This window comes from Mesocricetus auratus, unplaced genomic scaffold (assembly GCF_017639785.1).
Source record: "Mesocricetus auratus isolate SY011 unplaced genomic scaffold, BCM_Maur_2.0 Super-Scaffold_100025, whole genome shotgun sequence".
NCBI lineage: Eukaryota > Metazoa > Chordata > Mammalia > Rodentia > Cricetidae > Mesocricetus > Mesocricetus auratus.
In genome coordinates, this window is record NW_024429206.1 from 24466053 (window position 1) to 24490495 (window position 24443).

General features: G+C 51.0%; 1 protein-coding gene across 11 annotated transcripts in view; it reads right to left on the reverse strand.

Moving 5' to 3' along the window:
• Positions 1–24443, reverse strand: part of Gtf2ird1 (GTF2I repeat domain containing 1) — an 89849-nt gene that overhangs the window by 60039 nt on the left and 5367 nt on the right. Inside the window, exon 1 of one of the 11 annotated variants that reach the window (XM_040731203.1) lies at positions 3759–4214. The exons of the other annotated variants lie outside the window; for them this stretch is intronic. The gene's annotated coding sequence lies outside the window, so the exon portion shown is untranslated. Of the gene's footprint in view, positions 1–3758; positions 4215–24443 lie in introns of those variants that run through there. 11 annotated transcript variants of the gene reach the window in all.

Genomic DNA, 24443 nt, shown 5'->3' on the forward strand with positions numbered 1-24443 from the left:
GATCAGCCCAGAAATCATACACATGCAAACAATGCTAAATGGACTTAGCACGTTGTACGCATGTATGTATATGTTTATATATGCGCATGACACTAACAATAAAAAAGTTGCTGTGAATTCTATTCATGTGTTTATATACATGGATGTAACAAAGGAAAGGTGGCCATGAATGTGGAGGGAGAGGACTTGAGAGGGGTTGAAGAAGGAAAGGGAAGGAAAAAATGATGTAAATAAATTTCAATTAAAATTAAAAAATAAAGTTGCAACTTGGAAGCAGTTTGTGGTGGTCCAAACTTATACCTGTAACCACAGCACTCAGGAGGCAAAGACAGGAAGACTATTAGGAGTTCAAGGTCATCCTTGAGTCAGCATCAAAATTAAAAAAAAAAAAAAAAGGTTGCAACTTGGCTCAGTTGGTAGAGTGCTTTCCTAACATACAGGGAGCTCCGGGTTCTATCCCAAGCTTACATAAACTGAGCATGATGGAGCATGTCTACAGTCCCAGAACCCAGAGGGAAAGACAGCAGGACAGAAGTTCATGGTCACCTCTGGCTACACAGCAACTCGCAGGGCTGGGGCAATGGCTCAGTGAGTAATAACACTGTAAGCATGAAGAGCAGAGTTCAAATCCCCATCACCTACATAAAGAGCTGAGCATGGAAGGGGCTGGAGAGGTGGCTCAGTGGTTAAGAGTACTGGCTGCTCTTCCAGAGGTCCCGAGTTCAGTTCCCACCAACCATACGATGGCTCACAACCATCTGTAATGAGATCTGGTGTCCACTTTGGGCCCGCAAGCATATACGCAGACAGAACACTGTATACTAAATAGATTAAAGCTGAGCATGGCTGTGCATGCTTGAGACACCAGCATCAGAGAGCAGGACAGATGGATCCCAAGCGCTCACTGGCCAGTCTCTGATTTCTGATCCTGTGGGAGACCTTGTCTCAAAGGTGAGTAATGGAGGAAGACGCTGGAAGCCCTGCTTGGCTTCTGCATGTGCATGCCTGGACTGGTGAAACACACACACACACACACACACACACACACACACACACACACACACACACACACGCAGTAAAATAAAAATACAAAGTACATTCCAACTGGAAAAGAACAGAAGGAAGACTTGAGAGTCGAGAGTATTGCACAGAAATTGGGGGTGGAGCCCAAGGGGCCCCGGGCAGAGACAGTCAATGCCACAGAAGTACAGCCTTGGCAGACGGCCCCGGCTCCCCCTGCTCTGTCTGCACTGGCCAGCAGAAGGGAGGGAAGAGGAGGAAATCTCCGAGCGGCTGGCTCTTCCCCAAGTGCTGGATTAGCTAAACCCAGGTCTCATGGGCACTACTACCTTTTGCTAACCAGGCATAGTGACACTCAACTCCTTTAATCCCAGCACTCAGGAGACAGAAGCAGACAGATCTCTGTGAGTTTGAGGCCAACCTGGTCTCCACAGTGAGCTCCAGGACACGAAGGGCTACACGGTGAGGTGGGTAGCCTCATAGAATGACATAGTTTTATGGCTTAGAGGCTTGGCTGGAGGCTGGTGATACTATTGAAGAGTGATTGGGTCATGAGGGCAGGACACAGATGACTCACTGAGCAGTCACTGCCGACCCGGCTAGTAGGAGGTGGGACTTAGAGGAAATGGGTCACTGGGGACTGGACTTGATGGGTGTAATCTTTTGTCTTTTCTTTCCCTTCTCTCTCCTCCCTGCAGCCCCCACCTTCTCTGTTCCTGGATGCCATAAGCCAAGCAGCCCCCCTCCTCCTCCATCCCCACCTGGTGTTCCCAGGACCACAAGGCTCTGCCTCAGATCCAAATCGGAGCCAGCTGACCATGAACTGAAACCTTAGACACTGTCAGTCAAAAGAAATCTGCCCTCAACTTGAATAGTTTCCCAACTGTTTGTCACAGTGTCAGACAACTGACTAACACATGGCCCCAAGCCAAGACATGTCGCCAGCCACCGCCGAAGGCTGAAGAGAGTAAGGAGTGAGTCTCCCTGGAGGCAGCCCTGTGAGGGCGACGAGTCTGAACTGCGACCTCCACAAGGGTAATGATACAGAGTCTGTTGTCTGGAGGTACCATGCTTACAGGCTGAGCCTCCTGAATCTGAAAATCCAAACTCTAAAGCGCTCTATAATCCAAAACTCTGAGTGCTGAGAGGGCGCCACAAGAGGGAACTCCTACCCCGAACTCTCGTAACCCTGAGGAGGCATGGGGAAAGAATCTCACAAAACTACCTTCAAGATGGCCGTGGCATCTTAGCATTCAGAAGGCAGAGGCTTAAGGATCACTGTGGTGATATTTTGTTTATGATCTAACAAATAAAGCTTGCCTGAAGATCAGAGTGCAAAGCCAGCCACACTAGTCAGCCAGCGAGGCCAGGCATTGGTGGCACACACCTTTAATCCCAGCAGTCACACTAGCTAGCCATAGAAGCTGGGCGGTGGTGGTGCACGCCTTTAATCCCAGCACTAGAGAGGAATATAAGGCGGGTGGAGACAGGAGCAAAGAGTATTTAGTCTGCAGTCACACTGAGGACAGGAGCGCCCCTTTTGGCCCCCAGCCTTGGTAGAGCTAGGAACTCTCCAGTGGTTGGCTGCTTTGCCTTTCTTATCTTCAGCTTGAACCCCAATATCTGTCTCTGGGTTTTTTATTATTCTTGCTACAGATTACCCTAGCTAGAAGCCAGCTCGGTCTACAGAGTGAGTTCTAGACCATCAAAGGCTACATAACAAACAAGACCCTGTCTCTAAGCAAACAAACAAAGAATTGCTAGGCATGGGCTTACCTCTTATCCAGCATTTAGGAGGTAGAAACAGGAAAAGCAGGAGTTCAAGGCCAGCCTTAGTTACAGAGTAAATTCAATGATAGCCTGGGATATATAAGATTTCTGTCTCAAAAACATCAACCCAAGCAACCAGTCAATCACGATGGGTGGAGTGGAACACCACGCTAATCACAGCACTTAGAAAGAACAGGAGTTCAAAACCAGGGGCTCAGTGGATAAATAGCAGGCTGGGCAAATATAAAGTCTGAGTTTTGATCCCTGCGTCCATATAAAAATCAGGTATGTAAGGCAGCATACACATATAACCCCAGTTCTGGCAGGCGGAGGCTGGCAGATCCCAGGAGGGTCACTAGCCAGCCAAACAAGTTAAAAAAAAAAAAAACCCAACAAGCTCCAGGTTCAGTGAGAGACCCTGTCTCAAAACTATAAGAGGGAGAAGCAACTGGGGAAAACATCCTAACATCAACCTCTGGACGTCACACACCCACACCCACTCACTCTTCAAAACGAGTCATAGATACATATGTTCACGGCCAGTATAGACTACATAAAGCCTGCCTGAGAAACACCCAAAATAAGAATAAATAAAAAAATAAAACTCTTTAAAATCAAGTTACAGGCCAGCAGGTAAAAGCACCGGTAGGAGAGAGTCACCTCCTGCAAGCTGTCCATGGCACAGGCCTGCTCCTTCCCCCACCCTGAAGTAAGTACAAGTGTAATAAAGGAAACCGATTTGCTTCTAAATCACAGGCTGGAGAGGTAGCTCAGTGATTAAGGGCGGGTACTATTCTTCCAAAGGACCCAAGTTCAGCTCCCAGGGCCCACGCTGGGTGGCTCACAACCACCTTTAATTCTTAGCCTCTGCCTTACCAAGGCACCTGCACGCATGTGCACATACCCACACATACATGTACACATAAATAAGAATAAAAAGAATCAAACTTAAAGTAAAATCAAATTACCTTCAGGCTACATGCAGAAGAAGATAGAGGCTCAACAGGAACCAATTTCTTATTCAGACACGAGTCCTGTCCCGGTGGTATTTCATGATTAGACACAAATATTCCAAAATCCAAGGAAATCCCAAAACTCAGATGTTTGTGGTCTCAAGGGCTTGGCTTGTCCTGCTAGTTGCAGACTCAGGACCATCCTAGGGTCCCCCCACACTGTTCCCATCCCTCCTCACCAGAACCGCTCGGCATGCTCAGACCCGGGGAGAGACACGCGGGTCTCAGAACTCCGCAAACCCAAGGTCTGGGTCTGCGACTAAATTCTTATCTCTTCCCCGACTGGAAACCCCACAAGAGCCACTGGGGAGATGCAGATTTTTCCGGATCCTGGGAAAAGTTCTCTGACTCAGTGTCACTGCCCCATGGACCAGCTGAGCAGACGCTGGGAGGCACGGCGGGAAAGAAAACTCCTTCGCAAAAGGCAAAGCCAAGCACACAAGCAAGCCGCCCAAACACGGCCTCCGCACCAGCCGCCACCATATGCTTGTGTTCCTCCAAAAAGGAGTCCGAGAGAACAAACAAAAGGCAGTGTCTACCATCCCGGCTGGGGGAAGAATGACGGGGTTTTTTCCTCCCAGCAACCCATGGTCTCCATTTCCTGTCCTATGGGCTGCCCAGAGGGGATGGAATTGCCCAGGGCCCTGCATTCCAGAACCCTGTCTGTGCTCCACCCATAGCTGGGAGACGCTTGCTGTCCACAGTCTGACTCCCTCTCCCGTATTGCTCAGGCCAGGCTGCATTGCCTGAGGCAATCTTACAATCAGCAATGCCTGGAGGCTGGGGGGGCCCTATGTGCAACACCCCAGGTTCCAACCTTAGTACCCCATAAACCAGATGTGGTGGCACATGCCTAAAATTCTATCACTCAGGGTGGAGGCGGGAGGATGGAGAGGTTCAAGGTTGCCGCACGCCTTCAATCCCAGCACTTGAGAGGGAGAGGCAAACGGATCTCTGTGAGTTCGAGGCCAGCCTGGTCTACAGGGAGAGTTCCAGGACAGCCAGGGTGCTGTTACAGAGAAAACCTGTGTGTGTGTGTGTGTGTGTGTGTGTGTGTGTGTGTATGTGTATGGGTGGGATTCAAGGTCACCCTCAGCTACGTAGCAGGTTCTGGATCAAAGGAGACTCTGCCTATGAGCCCTTTATCTGGAGTCTGAGCTCGTTACTGGATGTCCGCAGACAGGGCTCTGTGCTTTGTGTACATTGTGAAACCTAGTATGCTGAAGACCTGTCCTGCTCAGGTTTTAAATTGTCAAGGGAGGCTCACAAAACAAGCTCTCCAACAGGAAATGGATTGTCTGTCCACTGTGGAACGAACCAGGAGACAAACTTGTGGTGCTGGGACTAAAACTCAGGGCCTCATGAAAACTAGGCAAGTATTCTGCCACCAAGCCTAGCAGCCTTCCTAATTTTTTGAATTTAAAGGGGGAAAACAAGCCAGGTAACCAGAATGGATGAATGGCTCAGCGGTTAAGAATACTTGCTACTCCTACGAAGGACCTGGGTTCAGTTCCCAGCACCCACATGGTGGTTCATAACCACCCATAACTCCAGTTCCAAGGGGTTTGATACCTTCCTTTGATCTCTGAAGGCACCAGGCACACACGTGGTACACACATACACATGCAGGCAAAATACACACAAATTAAAATAGATACTTTTTTTTTTTTTAAGAATGTGATGGCTAGCCGGGTGGTGGCGGCGCACGCCTTTAATCCCAGCACTCGGGAGGCACAGGCAGGCGGATCTCTGTGAGTTCGAGGCCAGGCTGGAACGATAGCCTCCAAAACAATACAGAGAAACCCTGTCTCGTAAAACCAAAAAAGAATGTGATGGCTAACACATGATATCCCAGAGCTCAAGAAACTGAGGCAGAAGGATTGATGCAAACTCCAGGTCATCTTGGGCAGCAAGTCCTACTTTAGCCTGATATATACTAGGAATTCCAGCCTAGCTTGAACTATATAGCAATGCCCCCCACATACCTGTTATAGTTTGAGGCAACCCCCAAAAGACTCATGTCCTGAAGCCATGGTTTCCCCACAGGAGGTGGTTAGATCATGATGGCTCAGACACCGTACCGCTTTTCTGGCTTTGATAAAATACCAGAGAAGCTGGGCATGGTGGCCCACACAGCCTTAATCCCAGCACTGGGGAGGCTGAAGCAGGTGGATCTGTGATTTCAAGGCCAGCCTTGTCTATAGTAGGAGTTCCAAGGCAGCCAGGGCTACATAGTGAGAGAACGCTTCAAAGATGAATTAATTAAAATAACCATACAAGGCCGGGCGGTGGTGGCGCACGCCTTTAATCCCAGCACTCGGGAGGCAGAGGCAGGCGGATCTCTGTGAGTTCCAGGCTGGGCTGGACCGACAGCCTCCAAAACAATACAGAGAAACTCTGTCTCATAAAAACCAAAAAAATAATAAATAAATAAAATGCCATACAGAAAGCACATGAAGAAAGGGTTAATTGGGACACAGTTGGAAGGAATAGAGTCCATCACAGTGACCGGAGCATGGGGCAGCGGGCCACACCGCACCCGTAGGTGGAAACAGACAGGGATGGCGGCGGCTGCTGCAACCACTCAGCTTGCTTTCTCCATTTCCCTCAGAGCCGGCACACCCAGCCTACTGGGTCTATTTGGAAAAAAGAATTTCTTTTTTTGCATTTATTTGTGCATAACACACAAACACGCCATGGTGCGTGTACCCACCCACGGAGGTCAAAGGACAGCCTTCAGTTCACTCATGCTCTCCTCCCGGCAGGGTGGGTTTCAGGGATCAAACTCAGGTCAGGCGGCAGGTGCCCCCACTGAGCCATCTTGCCGGTCCTCGGCGGGTTTATCATTCAAGCCGTTTTCTGAGGGGTGGGGTGACGGGTTAGTGGGCAAAGTGTTGGCTGCACAAGCATACAGACTGGAGTTCCCGTCACAGCACCCGCGTGAGAGGCTGGGTTGGTGGTTGCTGATCTCAGCGCTGGGGAGGCAGAGACAGGCAGATCCCTGGGGCTCACTGGCCAGCCAGTCTAGGCTGACTGCTGAGCTCCAGGTCCTAGTACTGGTCTCTATCTCTAAAAACAACCAGGTGAGGGGAGCTGCAGAGATGGCTCAGCAGCTAAGACGCTTGTTCCTGAAGTGACCCAAATTCAGTTCTCAGCGGCCACATTGGGCGACTCACAGCCACCTGTACCCTCCCTCCAGGTCCACGCACGGCATCTGACACCCTCTTCTGGACTCCTTGGGCACCTGCATGCGCATGTAAGATAGTCTCCCATCCAAGTACTAACCAGGTCCAACCCTGCTTGGACACGTCCAGTATGGACAGGGGTGAGGTAAGGTCTCACTAAGTCTCCTAGGCTGCCCCAAAACTCCGGTTCCAGCAGCCTCAGCTTCCCAAGGGAGGAACAGAGGTGTGCGCTGCCACCCCTGGCTTCAGCATTTCGGTTCTACAAGATAAAGACAGTCACACGACTACAACCGAGGAACAGGACAAAGATACGAGCCTCAACCCTTCCTGTGTGCGCTCAGCTTCAAGCACCTCTTAAATACATCTCATGGCCAACATCTGGGTCTGGAGAGACCCACCCACTGTCTCCCTGAGACGAGTCCAGGATTTCTGGCTCCTGAGGTTCCGAGTTCACACATACCACGCTGAGAGAATTACTGGAGCTGCCGGTATTCCTGCGGTCCAAGGAAGCCCCGATGTTCTGGAGGAGTAGCCCATGCTGGACAGACAGGATCACCCCTGTTGACATCAACTTCTATTTCTGAGAGACTCACTCACCTGGGCCTTCTAAAGAAGATCTCTCAGGTGAATGACATCTGTCATCCCAGCACTCAGGAGGTGGGGGATGGAGGAGGATCATGAGTTCTGGACCAGCCTCAGCCACACAGTGAGAGACCTTGTAAAACCAACCAACCAGGACTGGCTCAGTGGGTGAAGGTACATCAGACCAAGACTAAACGATTTGCATTCGATCTCAGAGACCCACATGGTAGGAGACAATCGACTCTCCCAAGTTGTCCTCTGACTTCTAAGTGTATGCATGGCACACACACACACACACACACACTCACATTCACACACACAAAATAAGCTAAAATAAATAATAATGTAAAAAAATTAAAATAAGCACAAAAGATGGTCTCTGCCCCCAGGAGAGCCTGGCATTTATATGTAGCCTAGCTCAGGAAAAACACGGCCAAGGTCATGAGAACTCACATTTCCTCTCCTTACTGAGTCAAGTTAGTAAATAAGATGCGAAACAATTTCAGCCGATTTAGGAAAACACCTCTTATCCAAGTGTGCCGCTGCAAGCTGCCAGCGCCAGCACTCGAGAGCACAGGGAGTTCAAGGTCATCCTCACCACACAGGGAATTCTAGGACAGTGTGGACAACAGCACTCCCTGTCTCCAGCAATGAAGGAGGAGGAGAAGAAGGGGAGGAGAGGAGAGAACCACCTCCGGGCCAGTGGGACGGCTCGGTGAGTAACGCCAGTGGGACGGCTCGGTGAGTAAGCCAGGTGCCACTAAGCATGACCACCTGCCTTCAACTCCTGATGAAACTCATGCAGCAGAAGAGAAAGGACTCCTGGATGTTGTCTTCCGACACCCCCCCCCAATAAAACAAAGTAATTTTTGTTTTGTTTTGTTTTTAGAGACAGGGTTTCTCTGTGGCTTTGGAGGCTGTCCTGGGACTCGCTCTGTAGACCAGGCTGGCCTCGAACTCACAGAACTCACAGAACTCAGCCTGCCACTGCCTCCTGAGTGCTGGGATTAAAGGTGTGCGCCACCGACGCCCAGCTAACAAAGTAAAAATTTTTTAAGAAAGAAAGAAAACCATCTTTCAGCACTAAGTATGTTTGCGCAATGTCCTTCTGCTCAGGGCCACATGGGACCCTCACCCAACTACCTCCATGAAGGTTCAACAGGGGCAGATGATGTCCCAAGACCTCTGCATCCTTACCCAGGGTTACACTAGGACTCCAGGGTCTCTCTCACGAACATAACTCTTATGCCACTTGCAAATGCAAATTCTGGAATATCTTTTTTCTTTTTTTCCTTTGATAGTGGAGAAATAAGCCAGGACCTGTTCTTAACAGGCCAGTGTGCACCAGTGAGCCACACCCCAGCCTCTCAATGGGGGATTCTAGGCAGGTGCTCTACCACTGAGCCACACCCCAGCCCCTCACTGGGGGATTCTAGGCAGGTGCTCTACCACTGAGCCACACCCCCAGCCTCTCACTGGGGGATTCTAGGCAGGTGCTCTACCACTGCACTACATCTACAACATGGTTGTTTTGGAGACACTATCTTCCCTATGTAGCTCAGGCTAGCCTCCACCTTATGGCAATTCCTGCTTCAGGCTATGGTTGCTTTTGAATTTTGCTTTTACATTTATCAATCTACTGGGGGAGGGGAGGATGCCACACTAAGAATGTGGAGGTCACAGGACAACTTTCAGAAGTCAACGTCTCCTTCCACCATGTGGGTCAAACTCAGCTCGTCAGGCTTAGCGGCACACACCCTTACTCTCTGAGGCATCTAATCAAGCCCCACGGCCTACAGATTTTTTGAGACAGGGTCTCACTATATAGCCCAGGCATCGCCTTGAATTTAGAGTCCAATGGCCTCAGCTTCCCAAGGACTGGCATCACAGGTTTTCCTCCGACACCCTTTTGTATTCAAGCAGGTGAGGTCTTTTAGAGAAACAAACCTTCGAGATTGTGATTTCGGCACTCCTCCTCGTCTGTCCCCTGGAGCCCCGTCTATTGGAAAACACGTCAGATAGGCAGCCCAACCTCCGCCCCACGCAACATCAGGGCTGGATGTCGAAATGATGAAGAAAGATTCCAGGTGCGAAAGTTCACGCTACGCAGAGTTCAAAGCCAGGTCAAACCCTGGCATCCAGAGTCAGACAGTGAGGGAGACGGCAAAATGGCTTAGCCAACAGAGGGCCTGCCACACGAGGGCCTGTGTTTCATCTCCGGCACCCACATGAAAACAAGTTAGGTGTGGTGGTGCCTGGTGTTGAGGCGGCAGAGACAGGCTCACTGGACGTCCAGTCTAGCTGAACTAGGCTGGCCCCAGGTCGGTGAGAGACCGTGTCTCAGACAATGAGGAGACGGCTCAGTGGGTAAAAGTTCTTGCCACACAAGCCTGAGAAGACACGAAAGTAGTAGTAGCACGTAGTAGCATGTCTGCCTGCAACCCCAGCAAGTCGGTGAAGAAACAGGCAGGAGAGACAAGAGAATCCTTGGAAACTATGGACGGTTAGCCTGGAGAGCCCAGTAATAAAAGTAAAATAGCAGAGACCCTGCCTCAAAACAAAATGGAATGGAGGACCGATCCATGAAACTGTCCTCTGACTTTCACACCAGCGCCAAGACACACACACCAAGGTGACCCACAGCTGAGGATGACCCTGAAGGCTGCACTCCAGCCCCCCAAGCACACACAAACATATGCATCGGGTTGTCTCTTTTATTAAGTTAAATGTTAGGGGGATGGCTCAGTGGTCACAGTGCCTGCTGTACTAGCAAGAAGAGGACCAGAGATGGGATCCCAAGAACCCATGTAGATTCTGAGGGGCGTGCCCACCTGTAATTCCAGCCACAGAAGGCAGAGACAAGGGATCCATGGATGGAGTTACAGAGACTAAGCCATGCCAGCCAGCCCTGCGTTTGGCTGACAGACCGTGCCTCAGTGAACAAGGTGGGAGAGAAATGAAGAGAGATTTCTAACACGGACTTGGGCCTCCACTCATGTGTGCACCCACACACGTCAGCAAGTGTGTGTACATGCACAGACACCACATAACACACATGGAAAGAAGGAACAGTCAAACCGTGGCTATCTAAAGGGTGGAGGGCTGGGGCAGCAGGGAGCTGGGAAAACGGGTCTGGTCTGCAAAAGAAATATATATATACACATATATTTGTTTGCTATTGCTGGGTGGCGCAGACCTTTAATCCCAGCACGCAGGAGGCAGATACAGGTGGATCTCTGTGAGTTTGAAGCCAGCCTGGTCCAGGATAGCCAAAACTACACAGAGAAACCCTGTCTTGGAAAAAACAGCAAAACAAAACAAACAAACATATATATATATATGTATATATATGTGTATATGTATATGTATGTATGGATAGATAGATAGATAGATAGATAGATAGATAGATAGTCTCCCTCAAACTCAATATGTAGCAAAGGATGACCCTGAACTCCTATCCTTCTGACCTAAGCCCTAGGACTGCAGCCGCGTGTTCTCGTGACCAGTTTACGCAGTTCTAGGATTGGAACCCAGGGAGGGCTTTTTGAGTGTGAGCACGGCACCGACAGAGCTGAGTGTGAGCACGGCACCGACGGAGCTGAGTGTGAGCACGGCACTAACCGAGCTCCATCCTTGGAGTCCCTGGCTGGGTCTCCTATAACCAGGGAGGATGACCTGATCCTCCCGAGTCCGCCTCCCACATAGCGGTCACAGGCGTTCTCTTCTTGTTACTGTTCTCTGTTTCCTAAAATGACCCAAGTTAGCTGTTACTTTATTACCTTGGGAAGCAAAGGCAGCTCTTCAGCAGGGCTCGGCTGGTAAAGGCACTTGCCTCCAAAGCCCGATGGCACGGTAGAAGGAAACCCAGTCCTGAAAGCCTCCCTTTGACCTCCACATATACATACATGTGTAAAAATAGATAAAAGTAATTTTTAAAGTATGTTGAAAGTAAATATTTAACAATTAAAAACAAAAAAGCAGACAAACACCCGACAGCGCTGCCTCACCCTCGGGACAGGAAAGGGGGCCCCAGGGGAGGCCAAGGCAAGGAAGCGGGCACCAGGTTTCCGGTCCAGGATTCATGCTACTTTCTAGTAATACTGGGGTAGTGGAGCTGGGGGTAGAAGCGTGTTCCGGGGCTGGCTATGAGAGGTCCTTCCTCCTCAGAAGTCCAGAATCCTGGGGGTGGGCTACACAGAGCAGGGGTCAGAGCCTCGGGGCAGGGACCTGAGTCCCCTCCTGTGTACAGAAGCTTAGATTCCCCGGAGGAACCCTCTGTCATGTCCTTCCAAGCCCCCGGGAGGGGCCCTGGTGACAGCGGGAGGGGCATCGCTGCCCTGAGCCTGCCCCTAGGAGGGTAGGCCAGGCCTTGCAGACTTTCTTTGGAGGGTCAGGTTTCCGCCAGTTATTTAAAGCCTGGCTCCTGGCTCCTGGCAGGCGACACTGGCAGCCGCCTGCGTGACCAGGATGAGAAATCACAGCGCTATCTGGGACCCGAGTGCCTATGGCAACTGGCACTGTGGCCTTGGAGACTAATCTCCAGACAGGCAGCAGGGGCCTCTCCTGGGGCGGGTTACAGTTCCCTACAGGGTGGCCTCTGGCTGGGGGATGGGACAAGCCCCTGGCTCAGCAGTGGGGACATCTACTCAGGTGCTCAGACACAGGACAGAACTTCCCACAGCCACAGCCTCTGTGAACTGGCACACACACCGAGACACACCCAGACACAGACACACAGACACACTCAGAGACATGGCCAGCAGCTCACACACACCGCCCTAGCATGCTTGGGCTTCAAACTGGGAAGGGACCTTTTGAGGACAAGAAAATAGACCACTGGGATGAAAAGCAGGTTTTGTTTTGCTTTTCTGTTTTTTTTTTTTTTTTTTTTTTGGAGGCAGGGTCTCAGTCAGCCCAGGCTGGCCTCTAATTCTAGAAGTAGCTAAAGATTACCCTGAATCCTGGTCCTCCTACCTCAACCCCCCCAAATGCTAGAGTACAGTCATGTGTCGTCACTACATCAGTTTACACGTTGCTAAAGATGGGACCCAGGGCAAGCACTCTACCAACTGAACCCCAGCTATAAAGCCTCATGTAGTCCAGGCTGGCCACAAACTTGCTGTGTAGCTAAGGATGACTTTGAACTCCTGATTTTCCTGCCTTAATCTCCCCCAATTCTGGGATTACAGGCTTGCACCAGCCACATTTGTTGCTCCCCCCCCTTTTTTTTTTAATGGGCCAGGTTTCTCTGTAGCTTTGGACGCTGTCCTGGAACTTGCTCTGTAGACCGGGCTGGCCTGGAACTCACAGAGATCCACCTGTCTCTGCCTCCCGAGTGCTGGGATTAAAGGCGTGCGCCACCAACGCCCGGCTGCTGTGATTGCATTTCTATACTGCAGAGATATGAAGTAGGAATACAGCTCAGCTAGCAGAACACTTCCCGGTCTGCCCAAAGCCCTGGGTTCAGTCACCAGCAATACAAAAACCGGGCCTGCCTGAAGCCAGCCTGAGCTACATTGGACCTTACCTCAAGCATAAAACAAAAACCAAAACAAACAAGAACCCTCAAAAAGACAAAATTAGTGACAAGCAAGAAGCATAAAATGATGGGAGGCACCGGGGGGAGTGGTTCCCCAAAGGAGACGATGCCAGAGCTGACCTCAGCAACGAAGTGATCAAGGGGGACGCCTGCCCCACCCCAGCCCAAAGGACCCACCTCCCAGGCCACAGAGCTGAGCAGACTTTGAAGGCCTGCCAAATAACTGGCTGCCCAGGAAACCCAGCCGCCAGCCTGGGCCGCCCACGTGTCGCGGTCAGGGTTGAGCAGGACGGTGGCCTTGGCTGGAGGCCGGGCAAGTGGGTGAGGTGGGGACCAGGGTTGCAGTGCTGAGGGGAGGAGCAGGAAGTGATGGGTGAAGACACCAGGATGGGCCTTAAGGCCGGGGACCAAGGCTATGCGAGCACACACACACACACACACACACACACCACACACACACACACACACACACATACACACATACCATACACACACACACACACCACACACATACACACACACACACATACACACATACCATACACACACACACACACACACACACACACACACACACACACACACACGTAGAAGGGCCGAAAGCAGGTGCGGAGCCCGAGGGGTGACGGCTTTGGCAGACGTGACGCTGCCCCTGGGGTCAAGGCTGGAGTCTGAGAAGTGGGGATCATGCCAAGGCTGCAGCAGACAGGGAAATATCGAAGCAAGGATTTGGGGGCACGGAGTCTTGAGGAAGATTGGAGACTAACCCCAGACATCCAATTCGGATCTTCACACGGATGCCGGGATGGACGGACACACGGACTACCTCAGGTCGAGGATCATGCTTCCCCACCCTTCATACACACAGAGTTGAAGACCCACGTGGCGTGGGACACCCAGACTCCACACCCTTTCCACAGGCCCAGATACTGGTTAGAAACTCAGATGACCATCTCAAAGGCCAATAAAGGATCCCCACCTTATGGCCAGTTTTTGGTACGTTCCATCTGGTGGGAAGGTAGTGAGGTGGTCAGACCCTAAAGCTTGATGTGGTAGGAGATGGCAGCCTTGCCAACCTCCCTTTCTTGTTCTGCCAACTGCTGACAGAGGGGCCCACAACAGTGCCTGGCATACATCGGGTGCTCTCTAAACAGTCACAGGTTAAGGGAGAATCAGAAAATACTAGGAGAGAAGCACTGTTGGCCAATTGTGTGCATCCCCGGTACACATCAACAAACGAAGACACGTGTTGAGGGCGCTGAGCCCATTGATTTTGTTTGCTTGTTTGAAACAGGGTCCCAGGTAGCCCACGTTGGTCTCCCCAGTTGCACGGAGCAGGTGAAGATGACCTTAACTCCTGATCCTCCTGCCTCCCCGCTACCAGGGCTGGGATCACAGGTGTATGCTACCACACCTGGCTTATGTGTTGGGGTGTGGGATCTGGGTTCCCTATCAACAGAACTGCCGCCCCAGGTCTAGGCCAGATAACCTTACATGGTCATCAGGCAATCCATCCTCAACTTAAATGGTTGTATCTGGGTGACTGAACAATTTGCAGACCAGGAAGTAGAGGGTGCCAGCATTGGCATATAAAACCCTCCTGCAATTGCCTAGAATCCCCAGTGAGGGGCTAGGGGCACGGCTCAGCTATAGAGAACCCGTCTAAAATCCCACAACGTGGGGCTAGGGTGTGGTTCAATGGTAGAGCTCTTGCCCAGACTCCTCCAGTGAGGGGGCTGGGGGTGTGGCTCAGCGGGAGAGCACCTTCCCAGAATCCCCGAGTGAGGAGCTGGGGCGGCTCAGAGGCACAGTCCTCGCCTTAGCTGCCTCGTAGCAGAAAGGTATCAACAGCTCTAGAGAGGGCGAGGACTGTACCTGAGGCCACATGGACACTGTCTGGTATCAGGCTAAGTAGCCCTGAGCACTGGTTACTGAGCAACTGTGATTACCAAGCTCTGCCCCGCCCTGCATCGCTCTGACATCAACTCTCCCTGTCGCCTATATTATTCAGCTGGGAGCCCAGGGCACCCTGGCTGCCGGCGGCAGATGCATGCTTCTCCGCACCAGTATACCAATATATTTATTCCAGAACCGATGGACGGCCGGATGCAATGCAGAGAAGCCAGAGTTGGGGCAGTGCCAGCCCCATGGGCGGGCTAGGCTGTGGTGGGAGGCCCAGGATGGTGTCTCTGGAGACCCCCTTGCCAGACGTAAACACGTCTTCTGAGAAGATCTAGGAGGTGGAGTGGCATCAGGTCCTTTCATGTCGGGAAATGAAGGCTAAATGGAAAACAGCCAAAGGCTCCGGGATGATCTAACCCTGGGCGCTGGCTTGGGGCGGGGAGGGGGTGGGGGGTGAGACTCTCCCTCTGAGCCGGCTGCCCCTCCCACTGCCACCTGCCCTTCTACCCTCTGAACCAATGGGGTGAGAGCAGAGCCCCAGGACATATCAGGACACTCAATTCCACAGGAGTCTGAGCACCGTCCGCACCTACCCACCACAACCTGTTTCCCTATCTACAAACAGAACTTATAACTAGGAATTAGGGATCTGAGGGCTCTCTTGGCCTCAGCCGCAGCAGGAAGGACAACTCCTTCTCCCTCAGTCTGGTCTCTTCCAATATCTGAATCTACTTCACAACATTCGCTATAGTCATTCTGGTTGCCCCAACCACCCGCCACCACCCACCCCCACCCAAGTCCGGCCTAACCCCCACCCCTACCGGAACGCTCTCCAGCTCCTGTCCCATCTACTCTCACGCTAACTTCTAGGTTGCTTCATTCAAGAAGGTTCTCTTCGTGGATATCATCGCAGCCCTGGCCTACCAGTCTGAGTTCTACACCAGCCTACCTAATTTTGTGTGCCTCTGATTAATTGGACAGAAACCCATGCCTTGTGAGCCGGCTACAATTCCCAGGACAGAAAAGAAGAGCTGATCTCAAACTCCCTATGTAACAAAGGTTGACCTTGAACTTCTCATTTTTCCAGCCTTCTTCTCCCAAGTGCTGGGATTACAGGCGTGGGCCACCGTGCCCAAGTTATATGATGCTACTGAGAGAACCCAGGTCCTCGTGCACTGTATGCAAGCACTCTCCCAGTTGAGCCACACCCCAGCCCCTCACTGGGGGATTCTAGGCAGGAGCTCTACCACTGAGCCACACCCCAGCCCCTCACTTGAGAATTCTAGGCAGGGGCTCTACCACTGAGCCACACCCCCAGCCCCTCACTGGGGGATTCTAGGCAGGAGCTCTACCACTGAGCCACACCCCCAGCCCCTCACTGGGGGATTCTAGGCAGGTGCTCTACCCCCGAGCCACCCCCCCAACCCCTCATTGGGGGATTCTAGGCAGGGGCTCTATAGCTGAATCATACCCCTGTCCCCTGACTTGCTGACCTGCCCATCTTTGATCTTCCTACCTACGCTCAGAAGTCTTTGGAGCTCCTGGGAACCTTAAAGAGGACAGATGCATCCCGTCAACTGGAGATACAACACCTACACCAGAATAAACGCTAGGCAGCTGGGTGTGTGACTCATGCCCATGATTCCTCCATTTGGGGGACGGAGGCAAGGGAAGATACTGAGTTTAAGGTCAAACAGAATAAAACTCAGAACTAGCATGTCCGGGACCGCATGCATCCATTCCAGAATGGGGCAACACCTGAGATACCCCATCTGCCCCATGAGCCAAGGTCCCTCCTGGAGGAAGCTTGTCTTGGTTGTTAGACACTCTCGCCTATCAAACTGTAAGCACTGTGTTCTCTAGGTTCAAGTAGATGTAAGGGAACTTAAGAGTTTCCCCAGGGTAGACCAAGGGTTCTGATGAGGGATACCCAGGGCGTCTCTCCTCTGGGAACCATAACCAAGCTCTCCCAGACTTCACAGTGGTCCGTCTTCTTTTCCTCCACTGGGTGTTTTAGACCATGCGCAGGTATGCGTGCCACCATACCTGGCTCACTTTCTGTTTTGACACAGGGTCTCTCCGCATTGTGCAGGCTTGCCTTTAACTTGTGATCCAAGCTGGCATCGACGTCCCTTTTGCAAGTATGATCTGGTGCTCAGGGAGTCGACTATAAACTAGACTAGTTCTATCCAGCCTGACTTTGCTGGCAACTGAACGACTCTGTCTGGGAATATAACAAACAGAAGAGCAGGCCTCTCATTTGTGGCTGGGCCTCAAGGCTCAGGCGGCAGGACTCAGAGGAGGGACTCATAACACACGCTTGGAGAAGCGGAGAAGATCAAGGACACCGGCCACTAAAAAGGTCTTCCAAGCTGAGACCTGCAAGCAGTAACTGGGCCCAGGAAACAGACCAGTAACACAGAAACATTCTTTATAGCCAGGCATAGTGACACACACCTTTACTCCCAGCACTCAGGAGGCAGAGGCAGGCAGATCTATGTGAGTTCAAGGCCAGCCTGGTCTACTGAGTGAGTTCCAGGACAGGCACCAAAGCTACACAGAAAAACCCTGTCTCGGAACACTAAATAAATAAATAAATAAATAGGGATGGGGGGGCTCAGCAGGTAAAGGCACTTGCCTCCAAGCCTGATGATCCAAGTTCAATCCCTGGAATCCACATAGTAGAAGGAGAAAATTGATCCCTAAATCGACTGCATATGTGCACTATAGTACACACACATATACACACAAGAAATATTTCCCCTCTTAAGGCTCTTCTTTATTCCCATGATGCTCAGAGAGGTGAAGTCACTTGCCTGAGGCTACTCAGCAGGTCAGTGGTCAAGCTGGAACTCGAACCCACTCCTGCCCAGCTTCAAAGGCCCTGATGTTTGCACTGCACTCCACTGGGAGCCGCCCCAGGCGGTGCCATGGTCTCTGACTCAGGAAGACCAAAGAGCATTTCAGCTTGGAGGTGCTGAGAGCAGTTTCAGGCTGTGGCTGGTCCAGGGTGGGCGGGCAATGGATCCGGATCAAAGAGGAGGATGTGGTTTGCCCACCTGCCTGGGAGCAGGGCGGTGCTGTGTCGGCACCTGGAAGCCAGGGTGCATGGGGGAAGAGGGGAGTCACCTCCCTTGTAGGGCCCCACTCACCCCCAGCCTGGGCCTTGCTGTTAGAAGCAGCTATTCCTGAAAAACCAGCTCCTAGATAAACACAAGAGACCAGCCTGGCCCAGTCACAAGAACCCCCCAGAAGCTGCCAGGACCACCCTGGAGGTGGGTGGGCTGGCAGGGGTCCTGTTCTACTGGTGACCACCTGGGAATATCCCAGGTCCCACCTGCACCAGTTACTGACCCAGAGTTTTCCAGAGTCTCTCACTGAGTGCTGGTCGCAAGGGTCCTACCATTATGGACATCAGCAGACATGGAAGGATGTGGGGAAACCGTGGGGGTGGGGTGCTGAGGTCGGCAAAATTTGTCAGGGATAGGCTAGGATAACCACATACACACAAAAGTTTTTAAACCTCCAAACTCGTGGCTGGGGTTGTAGCTTAATTGTAGAAAACTTGCCTAGCATGTGTGAGGTTCTGCGTTTTAGCTACAATACTGGGAAGAAAGGAGGGAGGGAAGGAAGGAAGGAGGGAGGGAGGAAGGACGTAAGAAACAAAATCCACAAAAAACCCACATCTGAGTCAGGAGTGGTAGTGTATATTTGTCATCCCCAGTTCTCCGGAAGCTGAAGCAGAAGGGCTAAGAGTTCAAGACCAACCTGAGCTATATAGCAAGATGTCAACTCAAAAAACCCAAAAGGGAGCCAGGCGGTGGTGGTGCACGCCTGTAATCCTAGCAATTGAGAGGCAGAGGCAGGTGGATCTCTGTGAGTTCCAGGCCAGCCTGGCTTACAGAGTGGGTTCTAGGACAACCAGGGCTGTTACACAGAGAAACCCTATCTGGAGGGGGGGGACCCAAAAGGGTAAGCAAGATGGCTTAGCGGTAAGGACACTTGCCACCACCTGACGACCTGAGTTTGACCCCCCCCAGAATCCACATGGTGGTAGGACACTACAGAGTCCTGCAAATTGCCCTCTGACTTCCAAATGTGTGCTGTGGGCATACACACACGTACCCAATAAATAAATAGTTTTAAAAAAAACAGAGGTGGGGCTGGGCTGTAGAGCCTAGCATATACAAAGAACTCCTCAATCCCCAGGACTTCATGAGCCAAGCGTGGGACACAAGCCTGTAATCGGGGAGGCAGGAGGATAAGAAGTTCAAGGTCATCCTTGGCTAAATACTGATTTAGAGAGTAGCCTGAGACCCTGTCTCAAGAAAGGGGAGGGAAGGAGGAGAGAGGGGGAGGGCCTCTGACAGACAGACAGACAGACAGACAGACAGACAGACAGACACCCACCCACCCACCCACCCAAGGAAATACAGCCCTGTTCTGTCTCACGTAAGTCAATGCTGGGAGGGCCACACGGCACTTCCCATCCTGCTTCCCTACCCACAAAAGCAACTTGGAATTTCCACACCAAACAAAGCAGCTAGAGCTGCTGACACATAGCAGGGGACCCCAACTCCCAGCTGACTCCTAGAGCAAGGGGAGCATAAGAGATGGGCATGGCATCCCTCAGCAGACGGCTCCCCTGCCTGGCACCAGCCCAACCCTAGCTCTCAGGACCCTACAGCATAGATTGCTCTGCAGCCCACCTGGGCAGCGGGAGGATCCAGGACCAGAGGCCCCCGAGGGCAGCGGCAGGAAGGTGTAATTTCATCGCAGGGGCTCGCTGTGTGAGTCACCAGAAACGCCGGATGAAATTCCAGCTCCTGAGACCCGATGTGGGTGCATTCCTGGCCTCGGGCCAGCTCTCAAAGTGGGCACAGAAGGCACTCCTGTACACAAGTTCTTTGGAAATGCCTGGATTGCCCCTGAGATGTAGCTGGAGATGTGTGTGTGTGTGTGTGTCACACAATCACAGCACAGTGTCCTATCCAAGTGGCTGATAGGAACCAGGCCTGATGTGGAAGACCTATAATCCTATAATCCCAGAATTCCGGAGACTGATGCAGGAGGAGCTCAGAGTTTGAGATCTATTTCACAAAGTGAGTCCTAGGCCAACCTGGGCTGGACAGAGAGGGGCCCTGTCTCAAACAGAGAGATTACGGATTTAGTTGGCTTGTGCAAGGCCTACCTAGAATCCCCCAGGGAGGTGCAGGAGCACTTGCCTAGAACCCCAAGGGAGGCGCTGGGGTATGAGTCAGCAGCAAAGGGCCTGTCTAGAAAATTCAAGGCCACTGGCTCAATGGGGGTGAGAAGGAAGAGATCAAAAAGGACTTATTCCTGGTCCACCACACACCAAGGGCGGTACGGAGTGGAAGAAGCCAGTCTCCAAGGCCACATACTCTGTCATCCATCCCATCTATGTGACCCTCTAGAAATCTAAAGATCAGACACAGAACACTGGTCAGTAGCCGTCAGGGATGGGGGCTGACGACCTGACCAAGGGACTGAAGGACCATCCCTTGCTCTGATAAGGGTGGGAACACGTTGGCATGTGTGTCAAAAGAGACGTGTGATGGTACAGGCTTGTCACCAGGCTGGCCCCCAGCCAGAATATACACAGCCAGGACTGGCAGGAGGCTCTCATAGGCGCTGTCTAGAGATTACCACTGAGGGCATGAGCCCAGCACGTTTCCCATCGGCTGGTGGAATGGCCAATGGATGCATCGAAAACTTCCCTTATTTCCATTTTGTTTTCACTCCTTCTTTAAAATTTAATATTTATTTATTTATTTTTACGCGTATGTGCTAACACGAGCTTATGTGTACCACGTGTGTGCAGGAGCCCAAGGAAGTCAGAAAAGGACGCCAGCCAGAGTTTCGAGTGTTTGACGGAGAACCACACCCAGGTCCTCTGCAAGAGCATCAAGGGCTTTTAACAGCTGAGACCCCTCTCCAGCCACAATTCCAAAGGGTTGCTGTATTCTTCAGACAGTTTCAACACATAGCTCAGGCTTGGTCTCGGACTTGTAATCCTCCTGCCTCAGACTTCCAAATGCTGGGATTACAGGTCAGTGCTACCACATGCAACCAGACTCCCTCTCAGGGTTGTTCTGCCCGCAAAAAGATCACCTTAGATGTATTTTAATGTTATTATTGGTGTGTGTGTGTGTGTGTGTGTGTGTGTGTGTGTGTGTGTGTGTGTGTGTGTGATGTATATGCTGGGCATACATGTTGTGCTGGGCATACATGTACTGTGGCACATGTGTGGAGCTCAGAGGATAACTTGTAGGAGTCAATTCTCTCCTTCCACCACGCAGGCTCCAAGGTTTAAATTCAGGCCATCCGGCTGACCATCTCTCTAGTCTTATTTGCATTTTATAAGAAGCAAACTGTCCAGACAGTTCCGGGCCAGCATGATCCACAGAGTGAGTTCCAGGACAGCCAGGGCTACACAGAGAAACCCTGTCTCGAAAAAAGGGGACGGAGAGAGAGGGAGAGAAAGGGGGGGTGTATGAGATGGGACCTAAATGAGGGCACTGACTTAGATGAGATGGTAAGGACGAAGCCACCATGATGTCTCTGCTAGGACTTTAACTAAAGGAAGCAGAGGGGCTAGAAACAAGGTGCAGTAGTTAGAAGCACTTACTGCTCTTGCAAAGGACCTGGGTTCCTTTCCCAGCACCCATTACACCAGCTCCAGGAGACATGATGCCCTCTTCTGACCGCCACAGGTACGTCCTCACATGTGCACAAACCCACACTCACACAAACACACATATACACATAATATTTAAGAATGAAATCTTGGGGTTAGAAAGATGGCTCGGTGGTTAGCACTAGACTTTGCGGGTGACCAGGGTTCGATTCCCAACACCTACATGATGGCTTGAGACTGTCTGAATCTCCAGTTCCAGGGGATCTGATGCCCTCTTCTGAACTCCCTAGGCACTAGGCATGCAGTTAGTACAGAGATAAAAATACGTGCAAAACACTCATACACAGAAAATAAAATAATGATAACAATAATAAATAAAAACATTTTTAAAAACAAAGAGAGACTCGAGTCAGCACTCTTTTGGGATCACCATGCAACACCTCACACCTGCATCAGAGTGCCCCCACCACATGGAGGCTCTCATGGTGGGGTGTGGTGAATCTTAGCACTTGGGAGGCAGAGGTGAACAGAGCTCTGTGAGTTCAATGCTAGCCTGTTCTACATAGCAAGTTCCAGGCTAGACAAAGCTAAACAATGATACATACATACCCTGTCTCCAAAAAAAAATTCTTGCCAGGTGTGGGTCCTTTAATCTTGTATCCTAAGAACCATAAACTAAAGAAATCTCCACCCATGAACTCTTACCCAGCCTGCAGTATCCTGTTATAGCCACAGTAAATGGGCTAAACACATGAGCTCATTTCAAGTTCCCCCAGGAAGGCAGCCCTTCTCCCCAGTCTGTGACCCTCACAGGAAGAGATGCAGACTCCCCACCTTAAAAAAAAAAAAGCGGTGTGTGGGCAATGGCACTCGCCTTTAATCCCAGCACTCGGGAGGCAGAGGCAGGCGGATCTCTGTGAGTTAGAGGCCAGCCTGGTCTACAGAGCTAGCTCCAGGACAGGCTCAAAGCTATACAGAGAAACCCTGTCTCGAAAAAAAATAAAAAATATAAGTAAATAAATAAATAAAAACCAGACTCCCAACCTTGACACTATAATGGGGACAGCAGAGAAATCATCTCCTAGTGCTCAATTTTTGGCTTTACATATTTTGTATTGCTTTGGTTTTTTTTTTTTTTTTTTTTTTTTGAGGTAGGGTTTCTCTGTGTAATAGTTCTGGCTGTCCTTGAATTCACTCTGCAGACCAGGCTGGCCTTGAACTCACAGAGATCCATTTGCCTCTGCCTCCCAAAAATAAACCCCGAAACAATAGGTTCTCATACTTGGGATCTGAGAGCCCTAAATCTTCATGTCACCCAGACCTCTCTAGAGAAGGGGACCTTAGGCTCCAGTGAAGTAAACCCTAAACACTAAAGAAATTAAAGACAAGCTGGGCGGTGGTGGCGCACACCTTTAATCTCAGTACTCAGGAGGCAGAGGCTGGAGGATCTATGTGAGTTCGAGGCCAGCCTGGTCTACTGACCGAGTTCCAAGACAGCCAGGGATACACAGAGAAACCCTGTCTCTAAGAAACGAACAACAACAACAACAAAAAGAAGTTAAAGACACCAGGTGGGATGACTCAGGGCAAAGCATTTGCCACCAGGCTGATGATGTTCAATCAAATTCAATCTCATGACCCACATGGTGAGAAGAGGGAGCTGATCCTTTCCTCTGACGTCAACATGCATGCTGTGGTACACACACACACACACACACACACACACACACACACACACACACAAACACTGACCCTTCTCCTCTGACCTCTATATGCTGTGGCATGCAAACATGCATGCTTGCACAGGCACACAGACACACCACAATAAATAATTTTTATATTAAATTCTATTTTTTTTTTTACTAAAGAAAGGGGGATGTTGGAGAAATCGCTCAGGGGTTCAGAACACTGGCTGCTCTCCCACAGGACTTGGGTTCAATTCCCAGACCCCACATGGCAGTTCTGGGACACCTGACACCCTCACACAGACATATACTCAGGCAAAACACCAATGCACATAAAAATAAATCTTTAAAAGGAAATCGTTAGAAGAGCCGGCCATGGTGGTGGCGCTTGCCTTTTTGCTTCTAATCCCAGCACTTGGGTAGCAGAAGCAGGCAGATCTCTGTGAGTCTGAGGCCAGCCTGGTCTCCAAAGCTACAGAGAGAAACCCTGTCTCCAAAATCCAAATAATAGATGAATAAATAGATAAAGCTAAAAGAAGGGCTGAGCAGATGTTAGTTGGTAAAGTGCTTGCAGCACAAACATGAAGACCCACATTCAATACTCAGAACTCAGAGAGAAACCAAACACCAGGGAGATGGGCAGGGGGTAATGGTGGCCACCACCAAACCTGACAGGCCTGAGCTCAGTCCCCAGGGCCCACATGGTGGAAGGATAGAACCAATTCCTGAAAGTTATCCTCTGAACCTTGATCACGTGACACACACAATAATAATTAAAGCCAGAGCATGGTAGCAACTGGAATCCCAGCGCTGGGGAGGCAGAAATAGGCAGATCCCTGGAGGTCACTGGATAGTCAGCCAAGCTTACATGGCAAGCTCTCAGCTAATGAGAGACCTTGGCTCAAAACTCAAAGTGGAGGGGTTGGAGAAATGGCTCAGTGGCTAACAGCATGGGCTGTCCTTGCAGAGGACGCGAGTTTGACTCCCAGCACCCATGTCAGGTGACTCCTGCTCCAGATCAGCCACCTCTGACTCCCATGTGCCAACACAAGCGTATGTGCACATACACACACAATTAAAAATAAAACA